Raw genomic sequence first — 24,201 nt, 5'->3', positions numbered from 1 at the left:
GTTAAGGTCTTGGACTCTTACTCTGGCCTCATAGCTACTGTCTTAACTCTTACTCTGGCCTCATAGCTACTGTCTTAACTCTTACTCTGGCCTAATAGCTACTGTCTTAACTCTTACTCTGGCCTAATAGCTACTGTCTTAACTCTTGCTCCTGCCTAATAGCTACTGTCTTAACTCTTACTCTGGCCTAATGGTTAAGGTCTTGGACTCTTACTCTGGCCTCATATCTACTGTCTTAACTCTTACTCTGGCCTCATAGCTACTGTCTTAACTCTGACTCTGGCCTCATAGCTACTGTCTTAACTCTTACTCTGGCCTCATAGCTACTGTCTTAACTCTTACTCTGGACTCATAGCTACTGTCTTAACTCTTACTCTGGCCTGATAGCTACTGTCTTAACTCTTACTCTGGCCACATAGCTACTGTCTTAACTCTTACTCTGGCCTAATGGTTAAGGTCTTGGACTCTTACTATGGCCTCATAGCTACTGTCTTAACTCTTACTCTGGACTCATAGCTACTGTCTTAACACTTACTCTGGCCTCATAGCTACTGTCTTAACTCTTACTCTGGCCTAATGGTTAAGGTCTTGGACTCTTACTATAGCCTAATAGCTACTGTCTTAACTCTTACTCTGGCCTCATATCTACTGTCTTAACTCTTACTCTGGCCTAATAGCTACTGTCTTAACTCTTACTCTGGCCTAATGGTTAAGGTCTTGGACTCTTACTCTGGCCTAATAGCTACTGTCTTAACTCTTACTCTGGCCTCATATCTACTGTCTTAACTCTTACTGTGGCCTAATAGCTACTGTCTTAACTCTTACTCTGGCCTAATGGTTAAGGTCTTGGACTCTTACTATAGCCTAATAGCTACTGTCTTAACTCTTACTCTGGCCTCATATCTACTGTCTTAACTCTTACTCTGGCCTAATAGCTACTGTCTTAACTCTTACTCTGGCCTAATGGTTAAGGTCTTGGACTCTTACTCTGGCCTCATAGCTACTGTCTTAACTCTTACTCTGGCCTCATAGCTACTGTCTTAACTCTTACTCTGTCCCTATAGCTACTGTCTTAACTCTTACTCTGGCCTCATAGCTACTGTCTTAACTATTACTCTGGCCTAATGGTTAAGGTCTTGGACTCTTACTCTGGCCTCATAGCTACTGTCTTAACTCTTACTCAGGCCTCATAGCTACTGTCTTAACTCTTACTCTGGCCTCATAGCTACTGTCTTAACTCTTACTCTGGCCTCATAGCTACTGTCTTAACTCTTACTCTGGCCTAATGGTTAAGGTCTTGGACTCTTACTCTGGCCTCATAGCTACTGTCTTAACTCTTACTCTGGCCTCATAGCTACTGTCTTAACTCTTACTCTGGCCTCATAGCTACTGTCTTAACTCGTACTCTGGCCTAATGGTTAAGGTCTTGGACTCTTACTCTGGCCTCATAGCTACTGTCTTAACTCTTACTCTGGCCTCATAGCTACTGTCTTAACTCTTACTCTGGCCTCATAGCTACTGTCTTAACTCTTACTCTGGCCTAATGGTTAAGGTCTTGGACTCTTACTCTGGCCTCATAGCTACTGTCTTAACTCTTACTCTGGCCTCATAGCTACTGTCTTAACTCTTACTCTGGCCTCATAGCTACTGTCTTAACTCTTACTCTGGCCTCATAGCTACTGTCTTAACTCTTTCTCTGGCCTAATAGCTACTGTCTTAACTCTTACTCTGGCCTAATAGCTACTGTCTTAACTCTTACTTTGGCCTCATAGCTACTGTCTTAACTCTTACTCTGGCCTAATGGTTAAGGTCTTGGACTCTTACTCTGGCCTCATAGCTACTGTCTTAACTCTTACTCTGGCCTCATAGCTACATTCTTAACTCTTACTCTGGCCTAATGGTTAAGGTCTTAAACTCTTACTCTGGCCTAATAGCTACTGTCTTAACTCTTACTTTGGCCTAATAGCTACTATCTTAACTCTTACTCTGGCCTCATAGCTGCTGTCTTAACTCTTACTCTGGCCTAATGGTTAAGGTCTTGGACTCTTACTCTGGCCTCATAGCTACTGTCTTAACTCTTACTCTGGCCTCATAGCTACTGTCTTAACTCTTACTCTGGCCTAATGGTTAAGGCCTTGGACTCTTCTTCTGGCCTAATAGCTACTGCCTTAACTCTTACTCTGGCCTCATAGCTACTGTCTTAACTCTTAATCTGGCCTAATAGCTACTGTCTTAACTCTTACTCTGGCCTCATAGCTTCTGTCTTAACTCTTACTCTGGCCTAATGGTTAACGTCTTGGACTCTTACTCTGGCCTCATAGCTACTGTCTTAACTCTTACTCTGGCCTCATAGCTACTGCCTTAACTCTTACTCTGGCCTCATAGCTACTGTCTTAACTCTTACTCTGGACTCATAGCTACTGTCTTAACTCTTACTCTGGCCTGATAGCTACTGTCTTAACTCTTACTCTGGCCTCATAGCTACTGTCTTAACTCTTACTCTGGCCTAATAGCTACTGTCTTAACTCTTACTTTGGCCTCATAGCTACTGTCTTAACTCTAACTCTGGCCTAATGGTTAAGGTCTTGGACTCTTACTCTGGCCTAAAAGCTACTGTCTTAACTCTTACTCTGGCCTCATAGCTACTGTCTTAACTCTTACTCTGGCCTCATAGCTGCTGTCTTAACTCTTACTCTGGCCTAATGGTTAAGGTCTTGGACTCTTACTCTGGCCTCATAGCTACTGTCTTAACTCTTACTCTGGCCTAATGGTTAAGGCCTTGGACTCTTCTTCTGGCCTAAAAGCTACTGTCTTAACTCTTACTCTGGCCTCATAGCTACTGTCTTAACTCTTACTCTGGCCTGATAGCTACTGTCTTAACTCTTACTCTGGCCTCATAGCTACTGTCTTAACTCTTACTCTGGCCTAATGGTTAACGTCTTGGACTCTTACTATGGCCTCATAGCTACTGTCTTAACTCTTACTCTGGCCTCATAGCTACTGTCTTAACTCTTACTCTGGCCTAATGGTTAAGGTCTTGGACTCTTACTCTGGCCTCATAGCTACTGTCTTAACTCTTACTCTGGCCTCATAGCTACTGTCTTAACTCTTACTCTGGCCTAATGGTTAAGGTCTTGGACTCTTACTATGGCCTCATATCTACTGTCTTAACATTTACTCTGGCCTAATAGCTACTGTCTTAACTCTTACACTGGCCTAATGGTTAAGGTCTTGGACTCTTACTCTGGCCTAATAGCTACTGTCTTAACTCTTACTCTGGCCTAATAGCTACTGTCTTAACTCTTACTCTGGCCTCATAGCTACTGTCTTAACTCTTACTCTGGCCTAATGGTTAAGGTCTTGGACTCTTACTCTGGCCTAATAGCTACTGTCTTAACTCTTACTCTGGCCTAATGGTTAAGGTCTTGGACTCTTACTCTGGCCTCATAGCTACTGTCTTAACTCTTACTCTGGCCTTATAGCTACTGTCTTAACTCCTACTCTGGCCTCATAGCTACTGTCTTAACTCTTACTCTGGCCTAATGGTTAAGGTCTTGGTCTCTTACTCTGGCCTCATAGCTACTGTATTAACTCTTACTCTGGCCTCATAGCTACTGTATTAACTCTTACTCTGGCCTCATAACTACTGTCTTAACTCTTACTCTGGCCTAATGGTTAAGGTCTTGGACTCTTACTATGGCCTCATAGCTACTGTCTTAACTCTTACTCAGGCCTCATAGCTACTGTCTTAACTCTTACTCTGGACTCATAGCTACTGTCTTAACTCTTACTCTGGCCTAATGGTTAAGGCCTTGGACTCTTCTTCTGGCCGAATAGCTACTGCCTTAACTCTTACTCTGGCCTCATAGCTACTGTCTTAACTCTTAATCTAACCTAATAGCTACTGTCTTAACTCTTACTCTGGCCTCATAGCTACTGTCTTAACTCTTACTCTGGTCTAATGGTTAAGGTCTTGGACTCTTACTCTGGCCTCATAGCTACTGTCTTAACTCTTACTCTGGCCTCATAGCTACTGTCTTAACTCTTACTCTGGCCTCATAGCTACTGTCTGAACTCTTACGCTGGCCTCATAGCTACTGTCATAACTCTTACTCTGGCCTAATGGTGAAGGTCTTGGACTCTTACTCTGGCCTCATAGCTACTGTCTTAACTCTTACTCTGGCCTCATAGCTACTGTCTTAACTCTTACTCTGGACTAATAGCTACTGTCTTAACTCTTACTCTGGCCTCATAGCTACTGTCTTAACTCTTACTCTGGCCTCATAGCTACTGTCTTAACTCTTACTCTGGCCTCATAGCTACTGTCTTAATTCTTACTCTGGCCTCATAGCTACTGTCTTAACTCTTACTCTGGCCTAATGGTTAAGGTCTTGGACTCTTACGCTGGCCTCATAGCTACTGTCTTAACTCTTACTCTGGCCTCATAGCTACTGTCTTAACTCTTACTCTGGCCTCATTGCTACTGTCTTAACTCTTACTCTGGCCTAATGGTTAAGGTCTTGGACTCTTACTCTGGCCTCATAGCTACTGTCTTAACTCTTACTCTGGCCTCAGAGCTACTGTCTTACCTCTTACTCTGGCCTAATGGTTAAGGTCTTGGACTCTTACTGTGGCCTCATAGCTATTGTCTTAACTCTTACTCTGGCCTCATAGCTACTGTCTTAACTCTTACTCTGGCCTCATAGCTACTGTCTTAACTCTTACTCTAGCCTCATAGCTACTGTCTTAACTCTTACTCTGGCCTCACAGCTACTGTCTTAACTCTTACTCTGGCGTGATAGCTACTGTCTTAACTCTTACTCTGGCCTCATAGCTACTGTCTTAACTCTTACTCTAGCCTCATAGCTACTGTCCTAACTCTTACTCTGGCCTCATAGCTACTGTCTTAACTCTTACTCTGGCGTGATAGCTACTGTCTTAACTGTTACTCTGGCCTCATAGCTACTGTCTTAACTCTTACTCTGGCCTTATAGCTAATGTCTCTACTCCTTCTCTGGCCTCATAGCTACTGTCTTAACTCTTACTCTGGCCTAATGGTTAAGGTCTTGGACTCTTACTCTGGCCTCATAGCTACTGTCTTAACTCTTACTCTGGCCTCATAGCTACTGTCTTAACTCTTACTCTGGCCTAATAGCTACTGTCTTAACTCTTACTCTGGCCTAATAGCTACTGTCTTAACTCTTGCTCCTGCCTAATAGCTACTGTCTTAACTCTTACTCTGGCCTAATGGTTAAGGTCTTGGACTCTTACTCTGGCCTCATATCTACTGTCTTAACTCTTACTCTGGCCTCATAGCTACTGTCTTAACTCTTACTCTGGCCTCATAGCTACTGTCTTAACTCTTACTCTGGCCTCATAGCTACTGTCTTAACTCTTACTCTGGACTCATAGCTACTGTCTTAACTCTTACTCTGGCCTGATAGCTACTGTCTTAACTCTTACTCTGGCCTCATAGCTACTGTCTTAACTCTTACTCTGGCCTAATGGTTAAGGTCTTGGACTCTTACTATGGCCTCATAGCTACTGTCTTAACTCTTACTCTGGACTCATAGCTACTGTCTTAACTCTTACTCTGGCCTCATAGCTACTGTCTTAACTCTTACTCTGGCCTAATGGTTAAGGTCTTGGACTCTTACTATAGTCTAATAGCTACTGTCTTAACTCTTACTCTCGCCTCATATCTACTGTCTTAACTCTTACTCTGGCCTAATAGCTACTGTCTTAACTCTTACTCTGGCCTAATGGTTAAGGTCTTGGACTCTTACTCTGGCCTAATAGCTACTGTCTTAACTCTTACTCTGGCCTCATATCTACTGTCTTAACTCTTACTGTGGCCTAATAGCTACTGTCTTAACGCTTACTCTGGCCTAATGGTTAAGGTCTTGGACTCTTACTATGGCCTCATAGCTACTGTCTTAACTCTTACTCTGGCCTCATAGCTACAGTCTTAACTCTTACTCTGGCCTCATAGCTACTGTCTTAACTCTTACTCTGGCCTAATGGTTAAGGTCTTGGACTCTTACTCTGGCCTCATAGCTACTGTCTTAACTCTTACTCAGGCCTCATAGCTACTGTCTTAACTCTTACTCTGGCCTCATAGCTACTGTCTTAACTCTTACTCTGGCCTCATAGCTACTGTCTTAACTCTTACTCTGGCCTCATAGCTACTGTCTTAACTCTTACTCTGTCCCTATAGCTACTGTCTTAACTCTTACTCTGGCCTAATAGCTACTGTCTTAACTCTTACTCTGGCCTCATAGCTACTGTCTTAACTCTTACTCTGGCCTCATAGCTACTGTCTTAACTATTACTCTGGCCTAATGGTTAAGGTCTTGGACTCTTACTCTGGCCTCATAGCTACTGTCTTAACTCTTACTCAGGCCTCATAGCTACTGTCTTAACTCTTACTCTGGCCTCATAGCTACTGTCTTAACTCTTACTCTGGCCTCATAGCTACTGTCTTAACTCTTACTCTGGCCTAATGGTTAAGGTCTTGGACTCTTACTCTGGCCTCATAGCTACTGTCTTAACTCTTACTCTGGCCTCATAGCTACTGTCTTAACTCTTACTCTGGCCTCATAGCTACTGTCTTAACTCTTACTCTGACCTCATAGCTACTGTCTTAACTCTTACTCTGGCCTAATGGTTAAGGTCTTGGACTCTTACTCTGGCCTCATAGCTACTGTCTTAACTCTTGCTCTGGCCTCATAGCTACTGTCTTAACTCTTACTCTGTCCCAATAGCTACTGTCTTAACTCTTACTCTGGCCTAATAGCTACTGTCTTAACTCTTACTCTGGCCTCATAGCTACTGTCTTAACTCTTACTCTGGCCTAATGGTTAAGGTCTTGGACTCTTACTCTGGCCTCATAGCTACTGTCTTAACTCTTACTCTGGCCTCATAGCTACTGTCTTAACTCTTACTCTGGCCTCATAGCTACTGTCTTAACTCTTTCTCTGGCCTAATAGCTACTGTCTTAACTCTTACTCTGGCCTAATAGCTACTGTCTTAACTCTTACTTTGGCCTCATAGCTACTGTCTTAACTCTTACTCTGGCCTAATGGTTAAGGTCTTGGACTCTTACTCTGGCCTCATAGCTACTGTCTTAACTCTTACTCTGGCCTCATAGCTACAGTCTTAACTCTTACTCTGGCCTAATGGGTAAGGTCTTGGACTCTTACTCTGGCCTAATAGCTACTGTCTTAACTCTTACTTTGGCCTAATAGCTACTATCTTAACTCTTACTCTGGCCTCATAGCTGCTGTCTTAACTCTTACTCTGGCCTAATGGTTAAGGTCTTGGACTCTTACTCTGGCCTCATAGCTACTGTTTTAACTCTTACTCTGGCCTCATAGCTACTGTCTTAACTCTTACTCTGGCCTAATGGTTAAGGCCTTGGACTCTTCTTCTGGCCGAATAGCTACTGCCTTAACTCTTACTCTGGCCTCATAGCTACTGTCTTAACTCTTACTCTGGCCTGATAGCTACTGTCTTAACTCTTACTCTGGCCTCATAGCTACTGTCTTAACTCTTACTCTGGCCTAATGGTTAAGGTCTTGGACTCTTACTATGGCCTCATAGCTACTGTCTTAACTCTTACTCTGGACTCATAGCTACTGTCTTAACTCTTACTCTGGCCTCATAGCTACTGTCTTAACTCTTACTCTGGCCTAATGGTTAAGGTCTTGGACTCTTACTATAGTCTAATAGCTACTGTCTTAACTCTTACTCTCGCCTCATATCTACTGTCTTAACTCTTACTCTGGCCTAATAGCTACTGTCTTAACTCTTACTCTGGCCTAATGGTTAAGGTCTTGGACTCTTACTCTGGCCTAATAGCTACTGTCTTAACTCTTACTCTGGCCTCATATCTACTGTCTTAACTCTTACTGTGGCCTAATAGCTACTGTCTTAACGCTTACTCTGGCCTAATGGTTAAGGTCTTGGACTCTTACTATGGCCTCATAGCTACTGTCTTAACTCTTACTCTGGCCTCATAGCTACAGTCTTAACTCTTACTCTGGCCTCATAGCTACTGTCTTAACTCTTACTCTGGCCTAATGGTTAAGGTCTTGGACTCTTACTCTGGCCTCATAGCTACTGTCTTAACTCTTACTCAGGCCTCATAGCTACTGTCTTAACTCTTACTCTGGCCTCATAGCTACTGTCTTAACTCTTACTCTGGCCTCATAGCTACTGTCTTAACTCTTACTCTGGCCTCATAGCTACTGTCTTAACTCTTACTCTGTCCCTATAGCTACTGTCTTAACTCTTACTCTGGCCTAATAGCTACTGTCTTAACTCTTACTCTGGCCTCATAGCTACTGTCTTAACTCTTACTCTGGCCTCATAGCTACTGTCTTAACTATTACTCTGGCCTAATGGTTAAGGTCTTGGACTCTTACTCTGGCCTCATAGCTACTGTCTTAACTCTTACTCAGGCCTCATAGCTACTGTCTTAACTCTTACTCTGGCCTCATAGCTACTGTCTTAACTCTTACTCTGGCCTCATAGCTACTGTCTTAACTCTTACTCTGGCCTAATGGTTAAGGTCTTGGACTCTTACTCTGGCCTCATAGCTACTGTCTTAACTCTTACTCTGGCCTCATAGCTACTGTCTTAACTCTTACTCTGGCCTCATAGCTACTGTCTTAACTCTTACTCTGACCTCATAGCTACTGTCTTAACTCTTACTCTGGCCTAATGGTTAAGGTCTTGGACTCTTACTCTGGCCTCATAGCTACTGTCTTAACTCTTGCTCTGGCCTCATAGCTACTGTCTTAACTCTTACTCTGTCCCAATAGCTACTGTCTTAACTCTTACTCTGGCCTAATAGCTACTGTCTTAACTCTTACTCTGGCCTCATAGCTACTGTCTTAACTCTTACTCTGGCCTAATGGTTAAGGTCTTGGACTCTTACTCTGGCCTCATAGCTACTGTCTTAACTCTTACTCTGGCCTCATAGCTACTGTCTTAACTCTTACTCTGGCCTCATAGCTACTGTCTTAACTCTTTCTCTGGCCTAATAGCTACTGTCTTAACTCTTACTCTGGCCTAATAGCTACTGTCTTAACTCTTACTTTGGCCTCATAGCTACTGTCTTAACTCTTACTCTGGCCTAATGGTTAAGGTCTTGGACTCTTACTCTGGCCTCATAGCTACTGTCTTAACTCTTACTCTGGCCTCATAGCTACAGTCTTAACTCTTACTCTGGCCTAATGGGTAAGGTCTTGGACTCTTACTCTGGCCTAATAGCTACTGTCTTAACTCTTACTTTGGCCTAATAGCTACTATCTTAACTCTTACTCTGGCCTCATAGCTGCTGTCTTAACTCTTACTCTGGCCTAATGGTTAAGGTCTTGGACTCTTACTCTGGCCTCATAGCTACTGTTTTAACTCTTACTCTGGCCTCATAGCTACTGTCTTAACTCTTACTCTGGCCTAATGGTTAAGGCCTTGGACTCTTCTTCTGGCCGAATAGCTACTGCCTTAACTCTTACTCTGGCCTCATAGCTACTGTCTTAACTCTTACTCTGGCCTTATAGCTACTGTCTTAACCCTTACTCTGGCCTCATAGCTACTGTCTTAACTCTTACTCTGGCCTCATAGCTACTGTCTTAATTCTTACTCTGGCCTAATAGCTACTGTAATGGTTAAGGCCTTGGACTCTTCTTCTGGCTGAATAGCTACTGCCTTAACTCTTACTCTGGCCTCATAGCTACTGTCTTAACTCTTACTCTGGCCTAATAGCTACTGTCTTAACTCTTACTCTGGCCTCATAGCTACTGTCTTAACTCTTACTCTGGTCTAATGGTTAAGGTCTTGGACTCTTACTCTGGCCTCTTAGCTACTGTCTTAACTCTTACTCTGGCCTCATAGCTACTGTCTTAACTCTTACTCTGGCCTCATAGCTACTGTCTTAACTCTTACTCTGGCCTAATGGTTAAGGTCTTGGACTCTTACTCTGGCCTCATAGCTACTGTCTTAACTCTTACTCTGGCCTCATAGCTACTGTCTTAACTCTTACTCTGGCCTCATAGCTACTGTCTTAATTCTTACTCTGGCCTAATAGCTACTGTCTTAACTCTTACTCTGGCCTCATAGCTACTGTCTTAACTCTTACTCTGGCCTCATAGCTACTGTCTTAACACTTACTCTGGCCTCAGAGCTACTGTCTTAACTCTTACTCTGGCCTCAGAGCTACTGTCTTACCTCTTACTCTGGCCTAATGGTTAAGGTCTTGGACTCTTACTCTGGCCTCATAGCTACTGTCTTAACTCTTACTCTGGCCTAATGGTTAAGGTCTTGGACTCTTACTCTGGCCTCATAGCTACTGTCTTAACTCTTACTCTGGCCTAAAGGTTAAGGTCTTGGACTCTTACTCTGGCCTCATAGCTTCTGTCTTAACTCTTACTCTGGCCTAATAGCTACTGTCTTAACTCTTACTCTGGACTCATAGCTACTGTCTTAACTCTTACTCTGGCCTAATGGTTAAGGTCTTGGACTCTTACTCTGGCCTCATAGCTACTGTCTTAACTCTTACTCTGGCCTCATAGCTACTGTCTTAACTCTTACTCTGGCCTAATGGTTAAGGTCTTGGACTCTTACTATGGCCTAATAGCTACTCTCTTAACTCTTACTCTGGCCTCATATCTACTGTCTTAACTCTTACTCTGGCCTCATAGCTACTGTCTTAACTCTTACTCTGGCCTCATAGCTACTGTCTTAATTCTTACTCTGGCCTAATAGCTACTGTCTTAACTCTTACTCTGGCCTCATAGCTACTGTCTTAACTCTTACTCTGGCCTCATAGCTACTGTCTTAACACTTACTCTGGCCTCATAGCTACTGTCTTAACTCTTACTCTGGCCTCAGAGCTACTGTCTTACCTCTTACTCTGGCCTAATGGTTAAGGTCTTGGACTCTTACTCTGGCCTAATAGCTACTGTCTTAACTCTTACTCTGGCCTAATGGTTAAGGTCTTGGACTCTTACTCTGGCCTCATAGCTACTGTCTTAACTCTTACTCTGGCCTAATGGTTAAGGTCTTGGACTCTTACTCTGGCCTCATAGCTTCTGTCTTAACTCTTACTCTGGCCTAATAGCTACTGTCTTAACTCTTACTCTGGACTCATAGCTACTGTCTTAACTCTTACTCTGGCCTCATAGCTACAGTCTTAACTCTTACTCTGGCCTAATGGTTAAGGTCTTAAACTCTTACTCTGGCCTAATAGCTACTGTCTTAACTCTTACTTTGGCCTAATAGCTACTATCTTAACTCTTACTCTGGCCTCATAGCTGCTGTCTTAACTCTTACTCTGGCCTAATGGTTAAGGTCTTGGACTCTTACTCTGGCCTCATAGCTACTGTCTTAACTCTTACTCTGGCCTCATAGCTACTGTCTTAACTCTTACTCTGGCCTAATGGTTAAGGCCTTGGACTCTTCTTCTGGCCTAATAGCTACTGCCTTAACTCTTACTCTGGCCTCATAGCTACTGTCTTAACTCTTAATCTGGCCTAATAGCTACTGTCTTAACTCTTACTCTGGCCTCATAGCTTCTGTCTTAACTCTTACTCTGGCCTAATGGTTAACGTCTTGGACTCTTACTCTGGCCTCATAGCTACTGTCTTAACTCTTACTCTGGCCTCATAGCTACTGCCTTAACTCTTACTCTGGCCTCATAGCTACTGTCTTAACTCTTACTCTGGACTCATAGCTACTGTCTTAACTCTTACTCTGGCCTGATAGCTACTGTCTTAACTCTTACTCTGGCCTCATAGCTACTGTCTTAACTCTTACTCTGGCCTAATAGCTACTGTCTTAACTCTTACTTTGGCCTCATAGCTACTGTCTTAACTCTAACTCTGGCCTAATGGTTAAGGTCTTGGACTCTTACTCTGGCCTAAAAGCTACTGTCTTAACTCTTACTCTGGCCTCATAGCTACTGTCTTAACTCTTACTCTGGCCTCATAGCTGCTGTCTTAACTCTTACTCTGGCCTAATGGTTAAGGTCTTGGACTCTTACTCTGGCCTCATAGCTACTGTCTTAACTCTTACTCTGGCCTAATGGTTAAGGCCTTGGACTCTTCTTCTGGCCTAAAAGCTACTGTCTTAACTCTTACTCTGGCCTCATAGCTACTGTCTTAACTCTTACTCTGGCCTGATAGCTACTGTCTTAACTCTTACTCTGGCCTCATAGCTACTGTCTTAACTCTTACTCTGGCCTAATGGTTAACGTCTTGGACTCTTACTATGGCCTCATAGCTACTGTCTTAACTCTTACTCTGGCCTCATAGCTACTGTCTTAACTCTTACTCTGGCCTAATGGTTAAGGTCTTGGACTCTTACTCTGGCCTCATAGCTACTGTCTTAACTCTTACTCTGGCCTCATAGCTACTGTCTTAACTCTTACTCTGGCCTAATGGTTAAGGTCTTGGACTCTTACTATGGCCTCATATCTACTGTCTTAACATTTACTCTGGCCTAATAGCTACTGTCTTAACTCTTACACTGGCCTAATGGTTAAGGTCTTGGACTCTTACTCTGGCCTAATAGCTACTGTCTTAACTCTTACTCTGGCCTAATAGCTACTGTCTTAACTCTTACTCTGGCCTCATAGCTACTGTCTTAACTCTTACTCTGGCCTAATGGTTAAGGTCTTGGACTCTTACTCTGGCCTAATAGCTACTGTCTTAACTCTTACTCTGGCCTAATGGTTAAGGTCTTGGACTCTTACTCTGGCCTCATAGCTACTGTCTTAACTCTTACTCTGGCCTTATAGCTACTGTCTTAACTCCTACTCTGGCCTCATAGCTACTGTCTTAACTCTTACTCTGGCCTAATGGTTAAGGTCTTGGTCTCTTACTCTGGCCTCATAGCTACTGTATTAACTCTTACTCTGGCCTCATAGCTACTGTATTAACTCTTACTCTGGCCTCATAACTACTGTCTTAACTCTTACTCTGGCCTAATGGTTAAGGTCTTGGACTCTTACTATGGCCTCATAGCTACTGTCTTAACTCTTACTCAGGCCTCATAGCTACTGTCTTAACTCTTACTCTGGACTCATAGCTACTGTCTTAACTCTTACTCTGGCCTAATGGTTAAGGCCTTGGACTCTTCTTCTGGCCGAATAGCTACTGCCTTAACTCTTACTCTGGCCTCATAGCTACTGTCTTAACTCTTAATCTGGCCTAATAGCTACTGTCTTAACTCTTACTCTGGCCTCATAGCTACTGTCTTAACTCTTACTCTGGTCTAATGGTTAAGGTCTTGGACTCTTACTCTGGCCTCATAGCTACTGTCTTAACTCTTACTCTGGCCTCATAGCTACTGTCTTAACTCTTACTCTGGCCTCATAGCTACTGTCTGAACTCTTACGCTGGCCTCATAGCTACTGTCTTAACTCTTACTCTGGCCTAATGGTGAAGGTCTTGGACTCTTACTCTGGCCTCATAGCTACTGTCTTAACTCTTACTCTGGCCTCATAGCTACTGTCTTAACTCTTACTCTGGACTAATAGCTACTGTCTTAACTCTTACTCTGGCCTCATAGCTACTGTCTTAACTCTTACTCTGGCCTCATAGCTACTGTCTTAACTCTTACTCTGGCCTCATAGCTACTGTCTTAACTCTTACTCTGGCCTCATAGCTACTGTCTTAATTCTTACTCTGGCCTCATAGCTACTGTCTTAACTCTTACTCTGGCCTAATGGTTAAGGTCTTGGACTCTTACGCTGGCCTCATAGCTACTGTCTTAACTCTTACTCTGGCCTCATAGCTACTGTCTTAACTCTTACTCTGGCCTCATTGCTACTGTCTTAACTCTTACTCTGGCCTAATGGTTAAGGTCTTGGACTCTTACTCTGGCCTCATAGCTACTGTCTTAACTCTTACTCTGGCCTCAGAGCTACTGTCTTACCTCTTACTCTGGCCTAATGGTTAAGGTCTTGGACTCTTACTGTGGCCTCATAGCTATTGTCTTAACTCTTACTCTGGCCTCATAGCTACTGTCTTAACTCTTACTCTAGCCTCATAGCTACTGTCTTAACTCTTACTCTGGCCTCACAGCTACTGTCTTAACTCTTACTCTGGCGTGATAGCTACTGTCTTAACTCTTACTCTGGCCTCATAGCTACTGTCTTAACTCTTACTCTAGCCTCATAGCTACTGTCCTAACTCTTACTCTGGCCTCATAGCTACTGTCTTAACTCTTACTCTGGCGTGATAGCTACTGTCTTAACTGTTACTCTGGCCTCATAGCTACTGTCTTAACTCTTACTCTGGCCTTATAGCTAATGTCTCTACTCCTTCTCTGGCCTCATAGCTACTGTCTTAACTCTTACTCTGGCCTAATGGTTAAGGTCTTGGACTCTTACTCTGGCCTCATAGCTACTGTCTTAACTCTTACTCTGGCCTCATAGCTACTGTCTTAACTCTTACTCTGGCCTAATAGCTACTGTCTTAACTCTTACTCTGGCCTAATAGCTACTGTCTTAACTCTTGCTCCTGCCTAATAGCTACTGTCTTAACTCTTACTCTGGCCTAATGGTTAAGGTCTTGGACTCTTACTCTGGCCTCATATCTACTGTCTTAACTCTTACTCTGGCCTCATAGCTACTGTCTTAACTCTTACTCTGGCCTCATAGCTACTGTCTTAACTCTTACTCTGGCCTCATAGCTACTGTCTTAACTCTTACTCTGGACTCATAGCTACTGTCTTAACTCTTACTCTGGCCTGATAGCTACTGTCTTAACTCTTACTCTGGCCTCATAGCTACTGTCTTAACTCTTACTCTGGCCTAATGGTTAAGGTCTTGGACTCTTACTATGGCCTCATAGCTACTGTCTTAACTCTTACTCTGGACTCATAGCTACTGTCTTAACTCTTACTCTGGCCTCATAGCTACTGTCTTAACTCTTACTCTGGCCTAATGGTTAAGGTCTTGGACTCTTACTATAGTCTAATAGCTACTGTCTTAACTCTTACTCTCGCCTCATATCTACTGTCTTAACTCTTACTCTGGCCTAATAGCTACTGTCTTAACTCTTACTCTGGCCTAATGGTTAAGGTCTTGGACTCTTACTCTGGCCTAATAGCTACTGTCTTAACTCTTACTCTGGCCTCATATCTACTGTCTTAACTCTTACTGTGGCCTAATAGCTACTGTCTTAACGCTTACTCTGGCCTAATGGTTAAGGTCTTGGACTCTTACTATGGCCTCATAGCTACTGTCTTAACTCTTACTCTGGCCTCATAGCTACAGTCTTAACTCTTACTCTGGCCTCATAGCTACTGTCTTAACTCTTACTCTGGCCTAATGGTTAAGGTCTTGGACTCTTACTCTGGCCTCATAGCTACTGTCTTAACTCTTACTCAGGCCTCATAGCTACTGTCTTAACTCTTACTCTGGCCTCATAGCTACTGTCTTAACTCTTACTCTGGCCTCATAGCTACTGTCTTAACTCTTACTCTGGCCTCATAGCTACTGTCTTAACTCTTACTCTGTCCCTATAGCTACTGTCTTAACTCTTACTCTGGCCTAATAGCTACTGTCTTAACTCTTACTCTGGCCTCATAGCTACTGTCTTAACTCTTACTCTGGCCTCATAGCTACTGTCTTAACTATTACTCTGGCCTAATGGTTAAGGTCTTGGACTCTTACTCTGGCCTCATAGCTACTGTCTTAACTCTTACTCAGGCCTCATAGCTACTGTCTTAACTCTTACTCTGGCCTCATAGCTACTGTCTTAACTCTTACTCTGGCCTCATAGCTACTGTCTTAACTCTTACTCTGGCCTAATGGTTAAGGTCTTGGACTCTTACTCTGGCCTCATAGCTACTGTCTTAACTCTTACTCTGGCCTCATAGCTACTGTCTTAACTCTTACTCTGGCCTCATAGCTACTGTCTTAACTCTTACTCTGACCTCATAGCTACTGTCTTAACTCTTACTCTGGCCTAATGGTTAAGGTCTTGGACTCTTACTCTGGCCTCATAGCTACTGTCTTAACTCTTGCTCTGGCCTCATAGCTACTGTCTTAACTCTTACTCTGTCCCAATAGCTACTGTCTTAACTCTTACTCTGGCCTAATAGCTACTGTCTTAACTCTTACTCTGGCCTCATAGCTACTGTCTTAACTCTTACTCTGGCCTAATGGTTAAGGTCTTGGACTCTTACTCTGGCCTCATAGCTACTGTCTTAACTCTTACTCTGGCCTCATAGCTACTGTCTTAACTCTTACTCTGGCCTCATAGCTACTGTCTTAACTCTTTCTCTGGCCTAATAGCTACTGTCTTAACTCTTACTCTGGCCTAATAGCTACTGTCTTAACTCTTACTTTGGCCTCATAGCTACTGTCTTAACTCTTACTCTGGCCTAATGGTTAAGGTCTTGGACTCTTACTCTGGCCTCATAGCTACTGTCTTAACTCTTACTCTGGCCTCATAGCTACAGTCTTAACTCTTACTCTGGCCTAATGGGTAAGGTCTTGGACTCTTACTCTGGCCTAATAGCTACTGTCTTAACTCTTACTTTGGCCTAATAGCTACTATCTTAACTCTTACTCTGGCCTCATAGCTGCTGTCTTAACTCTTACTCTGGCCTAATGGTTAAGGTCTTGGACTCTTACTCTGGCCTCATAGCTACTGTTTTAACTCTTACTCTGGCCTCATAGCTACTGTCTTAACTCTTACTCTGGCCTAATGGTTAAGGCCTTGGACTCTTCTTCTGGCCGAATAGCTACTGCCTTAACTCTTACTCTGGCCTCATAGCTACTGTCTTAACTCTTACTCTGGCCTTATAGCTACTGTCTTAACCCTTACTCTGGCCTCATAGCTACTGTCTTAACTCTTACTCTGGCCTCATAGCTACTGTCTTAATTCTTACTCTGGCCTAATAGCTACTGTAATGGTTAAGGCCTTGGACTCTTCTTCTGGCTGAATAGCTACTGCCTTAACTCTTACTCTGGCCTCATAGCTACTGTCTTAACTCTTACTCTGGCCTAATAGCTACTGTCTTAACTCTTACTCTGGCCTCATAGCTACTGTCTTAACTCTTACTCTGGTCTAATGGTTAAGGTCTTGGACTCTTACTCTGGCCTCTTAGCTACTGTCTTAACTCTTACTCTGGCCTCATAGCTACTGTCTTAACTCTTACTCTGGCCTCATAGCTACTGTCTTAACTCTTACTCTGGCCTAATGGTTAAGGTCTTGGACTCTTACTCTGGCCTCATAGCTACTGTCTTAACTCTTACTCTGGCCTCATAGCTACTGTCTTAACTCTTACTCTGGCCTCATAGCTACTGTCTTAATTCTTACTCTGGCCTAATAGCTACTGTCTTAACTCTTACTCTGGCCTCATAGCTACTGTCTTAACTCTTACTCTGGCCTCATAGCTACTGTCTTAACACTTACTCTGGCCTCAGAGCTACTGTCTTAACTCTTACTCTGGCCTCAGAGCTACTGTCTTACCTCTTACTCTGGCCTAATGGTTAAGGTCTTGGACTCTTACTCTGGCCTCATAGCTACTGTCTTAACTCTTACTCTGGCCTAATGGTTAAGGTCTTGGACTCTTACTCTGGCCTCATAGCTACTGTCTTAACTCTTACTCTGGCCTAATGGTTAAGGTCTTGGACTCTTACTCTGGCCTCATAGCTTCTGTCTTAACTCTTACTCTGGCCTAATAGCTACTGTCTTAACTCTTACTCTGGACTCATAGCTACTGTCTTAACTCTTACTCTGGCCTAATGGTTAAGGTCTTGGACTCTTACTCTGGCCTCATAGCTACTGTCTTAACTCTTACTCTGGCCTCATAGCTACTGTCTTAACTCTTACTCTGGCCTAATGGTTAAGGTCTTGGACTCTTACTATGGCCTAATAGCTACTCTCTTAACTCTTACTCTGGCCTCATATCTACTGTCTTAACTCTTACTCTGGCCTCATAGCTACTGTCTTAACTCTTACTCTGGCCTCATAGCTACTGTCTTAATTCTTACTCTGGCCTAATAGCTACTGTCTTAACTCTTACTCTGGCCTCATAGCTACTGTCTTAACTCTTACTCTGGCCTCATAGCTACTGTCTTAACACTTACTCTGGCCTCATAGCTACTGTCTTAACTCTTACTCTGGCCTCAGAGCTACTGTCTTACCTCTTACTCTGGCCTAATGGTTAAGGTCTTGGACTCTTACTCTGGCCTAATAGCTACTGTCTTAACTCTTACTCTGGCCTAATGGTTAAGGTCTTGGACTCTTACTCTGGCCTCATAGCTACTGTCTTAACTCTTACTCTGGCCTAATGGTTAAGGTCTTGGACTCTTACTCTGGCCTCATAGCTTCTGTCTTAACTCTTACTCTGGCCTAATAGCTACTGTCTTAACTCTTACTCTGGACTCATAGCTACTGTCTTAACTCTTACTCTGGCATAATGGTTAAGGTCTTGGACTCTTACTCTGGCCTCATAGCTACTGTCTTAACTCTTACTCTGGCCTCATAGCTACTGTCTTAACTCTTACTCTGGCCTAATGGTTAAGGTCTTGGACTCTTACTATGGCCTAATAGCTACTCTCTTAACTCTTACTCTGGCCTCATATCTACTGTCTTAACTCTTACTCTGGCCTAATAGCTACTGTCTTAACTCTTACTCTGGCCTAATGGTTAAGGTCTTGGACTCTTAACTCTGGCCTAATAGCTACTGTCTTAACTCTTACTCTGGCCTAATAGCTACTGTCTTAACTCTTACTCTGGCCTCATAGCTACGGTCTTAACTCTTACTCTGGCCTAATGGTTAAGGTCTTGGACTCTTACTCTGGCCTAATAGCTACTGTCTTAACTCTTACTCTGGCCTAATGGTTAAGGTCTTGGACTCTTACTCTGGCCTTATAGCTACTGTCTTAACTCCTACTCTGGCCTCATAGCTACTGTCTTAACTCTTACTCTGGCCTAATGGTTAAGGTCTTGGACTCTTACTCTGGCCTCATAGCTACTGTATTAACTCTTATTCTGGCCTCATAGCTACTGTCTTAACTCTTACTCTGGCCTAATAGCTACTGTCTTAACTCTTACTCTGGCCTAATAGCTACTGTCTTAACTCTTACTCTGGCCTAATAGCTACTGTTTTAACTCTTACTCTGGCCTAATGGTTAAGGTCTTGGACTCTTACTATGGCCTCATAGCTACTGTCTTAACTCTTACACTGGACTCATAGCTACTGTCTTAACTCTTACTCTGGCCTCATAGCTACTGTCTTAACTCTTACTCTGGCCTAATGGTTAAGGTTGTGGACTCTTACTATGGCCTAATAGCTACTGTCTTAACTCTTACTCTGGCCTCATATCTACTGTCTTAACTCTTACTCTGGCCTAATAGCTACTGTCTTAACTCTTACTCTGGCCTAATGGTTAAGGTCTTGGACTCTTACTCTGGCCTAATAGCTACTGTCTTAACTCTTACTCTGGCCTCATATCTACTGTCTTAACTCTTACTCTGGCCTAATAGCTACTGTCTTAACTCTTACTCTGGCCTAATGGTTAAGGTCTTGGACTCTTACTCTGGCCTCATAGCTACTGTCTTAACTCTTACTCTGGCCTAATGGTTAAGGTCTTGGACTCTTACTCTGGCCTAATAGCTACTGTCTTAACTCTTACTCTGGCCTCATATCTACTGTCTTAACTCTTACTCTGGCCTCAGAGCTACTGTCTTACCTCTTACTCTGGCCTAATGGTTAAGGTCTTGGACTCTTACTCTGGCCTCATAGCTACTGTCTTAACTCTTACTCTAGCCTCATAGCTACTGTCTTAACTCTTACTCTGGCCTCACAGCTACTGTCTTAACTCTTACTCTGGCGTGATAGCTACTGTCTTAACTCTTACTCTGGCCTAATAGCTACTGTCTTAACTCTTACGCTGGCCTCATAGCTACTGTCTTAACTCTTACTCTGGCCTCATAGCTACTGTCTTAACTCTTACTCTGGCCTTATAGCTAATGTCTCTACTCCTACTCTGGCCTCATAGCTACTGTCTTAACTCTTACTCTGGCTTAATGGTTAAGGTCTTGGACTCTTACTCTGGCCTCATAGCTACTGTATTAACTCTTACTCTGGCCTCATAGCTACTGTCTTAACTCTTACTCTGGCCTAATAGCTACTGTCTTAACTCTTACTCTGGCCTAATAGCTACTGTCTTAACTCTTACTCCTGCCTAATAGCTACTGTCTTAACTCTTACTCTGGCCTAATGGTTAAGGTCTTGGACTCTTACTATGGCCTCATAGCTACTGTCTTAACTCTTACTCTGGACTCATAGCTACTGTCTTAACTCTTACTCTGGCCTCATAGCTACTGTCTTAACTCTTACTCTGGCCTAATGGTTAAGGTCGTGGACTCTTACTATGGCCTAATAGCTACTGTCTTAACTCTTACTCTGGCCTCATATCTACTGTCTTAACTCTTACTCTGGCCTAATAGCTACTGTCTTAACTCTTACTCTGGCCTAATGGTTAAGGTCTTGGACTCTTACTCTGGCCTAATAGCTACTGTCTTAACTCTTACTCTGGCCTCATATCTACTGTCTTAACTCTTACTCTGGCCTAATAGCTACTGTCTTAACTCTTACTCTGGCCTAATGGTAAAGGTCTTGGACTCTTACTCTGGCCTCATAGCTACTGTCTTAACTCTTACTCTGGCCTAATGGTTAAGGTCTTGGACTCTTACTATGGCCTCATAGCTACTGTCTTAACTCTTACTCAGGCCTCATAGCTACTGTCTTAACTCTTACTCTGGCCTCATAGCTACTGTCTTAACTCTTACTCTGGCCTCATAGCTACAGTCTTAACTCTTACTCTGGCCTAATGGTTAAGGTCTTGGACTCTTACTCTGGCCTCATAGCTACTGTCTTAACTCTTACTCTGGCCTCATAGCTACAGTCTTAACTCTTACTCTGGCCTAATGGTTAAGGTCTTGGACTCTTACTCAGGCCTCATAGCTACTGTCTTAACTCTTACTCTGGCCTCATAGCTACTGTCTTAACTCTTACTCTGGCCTCATAGCTACTGTCTTAACTCTTACTCTGGCCTCATAGCTACTGTCTTAACTCTTACTCTGGCCTAATGGTTAAGGTCTTGGACTCTTACTCTGGCGTCATAGCTACTGTCTTAACTCTTACTCTGGCCTCATAGCTACTGTCTTAACTCTTACTCTGTCCCAATAGCTACTAGCTACTGTCTTAATTCTTACTCTGGCCTCACAGCTACGGTCTTAACTCTTACTCTGGCCTAATAGCTACTAGCTACTGTCTTAATTCTTACTCTGGCCTCATAGCTACTGTCTTAACTCTTACTCTGGCCTAATGGTTAAGGTCTTGGACTCTTACTCTGGCCTCATAGCTACTGTCTTAACTCTTACTCAGGCCTCATAGCTACTGTCTTAACTCTTACTCTGGCCTCATAGCTACGGTCTTAACTCTTACTCTAGCCTCATAGCTACTGTCTTAACTCTTACTCTGGCCTAATGGTTAAGGTCTTGGACTCTTACTCTGGCCTCATAGCTACTGTCTTAACTCTTACTCTGGCCTTATAGCTACCGTCTTAACTCCTACTCTGGCCTCATAGCTACTGTCTTAACTCTTACTCTGGCCTCATAGTAACTGTCTTAACTCTTACTCTGACCTCATAGCTACTGTCTTAACTCTTACTCTAGCCTCATAGCTACTGTCTTAACTCTTACTCTGGACTCATAGCTACTGTTTTAACTCTTACTCTGGCCTGATAGCTACTGTCTTAACTCTTACTCTGGCCTCATAGCTACTGTCTTAACTCTTACTCTGTCCCAATAGCTACTAGCTACTGTCTTAATTCTTACTCTGGCCTCATAGCTACTGTCTTAACTCTTACTCTGGCCTAATAGCTACTAGCTACTGTCTTAACTCTTACTCTGGCCTAATGGTTTAGGTCTTGGACTCTTACTCTGGCCTCATAGCTACTGTCTTAACTCTTACTCTGGCCTCATAGCTACTGTCTTAACTCTTACTCTGGCCTAATAGCTACTGTCTTAACTCTTACTCTGGCCTAATGGTTAAGGTCTTGGACTCTTACTATGGCCTCATAGCTACTGTCTTAACTCTTTCTCTGGCCTCATAGCTACTGTCTTAACTCTTACTCTGGCCTCATAGCTACTGTCTTAACTCTTACTCTGGCCTAATAGCTACTGTCTTAACTCTTACTCTGGCCTCATAGCTACTGTCTTAACTCTTACTCTGGCCTTATAGCTACTGTCTTAACCCTTACTCTGGCCTCATAGCTACTGTCTTAACTCTTACTCTGGCCTAATGGTTAAGGTCTTGGACTCTTACTCTGGCCTCATAGCTACTGTCTTAACTCTTACTCTGGCCTCATAGCTACTGTCTTAACTCTTACTCTGGCCTAATAGCTACTGTCTTAACTCTTACTCTGGCCTAATAGCTACTGTCTTAACTCTTACTCTGGCCTAATAGCTACTGTCTTAACTCTTTTTCTGGCCTAATAGCTACTGTCTTAACCCTTACTCTGACCTAATAGCTACTGTCTTAACTCTTACTTTGGCCTCATAGCTACTGTCTTAACTCTTACTCTGGCCTAATGGTTAAGGTCTTGGAATCTTACTCTGGCCTAATAGCTACTGTCTTAACGCTTACTCTGGCCGAATAGCTACTGTCTTAACTCTTACTCTGGCCTCATAGCTACTGTCCTAACTCTTACTCTGGCCTAATGGTTAAGGTCTTGGACTCTTACTCTGGCCTCATAGCTAGTGTCTTAACTCTTACTCTGGCCTAATGGTTAAGGCCTTGGACTCTTCTTCTGGCCTAATAGCTACTGCCTTAACTCTTACTCTGGCCTCATAGCTACTGTCTTAACTCTTACTCTGGCCTCATAGCTACTGTCTTAACTCTTACTCTGGCCTAATGGTTAAGGTCTTGGACTCTTACTCTAGGCCTCATAGCTACTGTCTTAACTCTTACTCTGGCCTCATAGCTACTGTCTTAACTCTTACTCTGGCCTCATAGCTACTGTCTTAATTCTTACTCTGGCCTCATAGCTACTGTCTTAACTCTTACTCTGGCCTAATGGTTAAGGTCTTGGACTCTTAGGCTGGCCTCGTAGCTACTGTCTTAACTCTTACTCTGGCCTCATAGCTACTGTCTTAACTCTTACTCTGGCCTCATTGCTACTGTCTTAACTCTTACTCTGGCCTAATGGTTAAGGTCTTGGACTCTTACTCTGGCCTCATAGCTACTGTCTTAACTCTTACTCTGGCCTCATAGCTACTGTCTTAACTCTTACTCTGGCCTAATAGCTACTGTCTTAACTCTTACTCTGGCCTAATAGCTACTGTCTTAACTCTTACTCTGGCCTAATGGTTAAGGTCTTGGACTCTTACTCTGGCCTCATAGCTACTGTCTTAACTCTTACTCTGGCCTCATAGCTACTGTCTTAACTCTTACTATGGCCTCATAGCTACTGTCTTAACTTTTTCTCTGGCCTAATAGCTACTGTCTTAACCCTTACTCTGGCCTAATAGCTACTGTCTTAACTCTTACTTTGGCCTCATAGCTACTGTCTTAACTCTTACTCTGGCCTAATGGTTAAGGTCTTGGAATCTTACTCTGGCCTAATAGCTACTGTCTTAACTCTTACTCTGGCCTCATAGCTACTGTCCTAACTCTTACTCTGGCCTAATGGTTAAGGTTTGGACTCTTACTCTGGCCTCATAGCTACTGTCTTAACTCTTACTCTGGCCTCATAGCTACTGTCTTAACTCTTACTCTGGCCTAATGGTTAAGGTCTTGGACTCTTACTCTAGGCCTCATAGCTACTGTCTTAACTCTTACTCTGGCCTCATAGCTACTGTCTTAACTCTTACTCTGGCCTCATAGCTACTGTCTTAACTCTTACTCTGGCCTCAGAGCTACTGTCTTACCTCTTACTCTGGCCTAATGGTTAAGGTCTTGGACTCTTACTCTGGCCTAATAGCTACTGTCTTAACTCTTACTCTGGCCTAATGGTTAAGGTCTTGGACTCTTACTCTGGCCTCATAGCTACTGTCTTAACTCATACTCTGGCCTAATGGTTAAGGTCTTGGACTCTTACTGTGGCCTAATAGCTATTGTCTTAACTCTTACTCTGGCCTCATAGCTACTGTCTTAACTCTTACT

The sequence above is a fragment of the Triturus cristatus genome, chromosome 12 (assembly GCF_964204655.1).
Source record: "Triturus cristatus chromosome 12, aTriCri1.1, whole genome shotgun sequence".
Taxonomy (NCBI): domain Eukaryota; kingdom Metazoa; phylum Chordata; class Amphibia; order Caudata; family Salamandridae; genus Triturus; species Triturus cristatus.
This window is presented reverse-complemented; position numbering follows the sequence as displayed.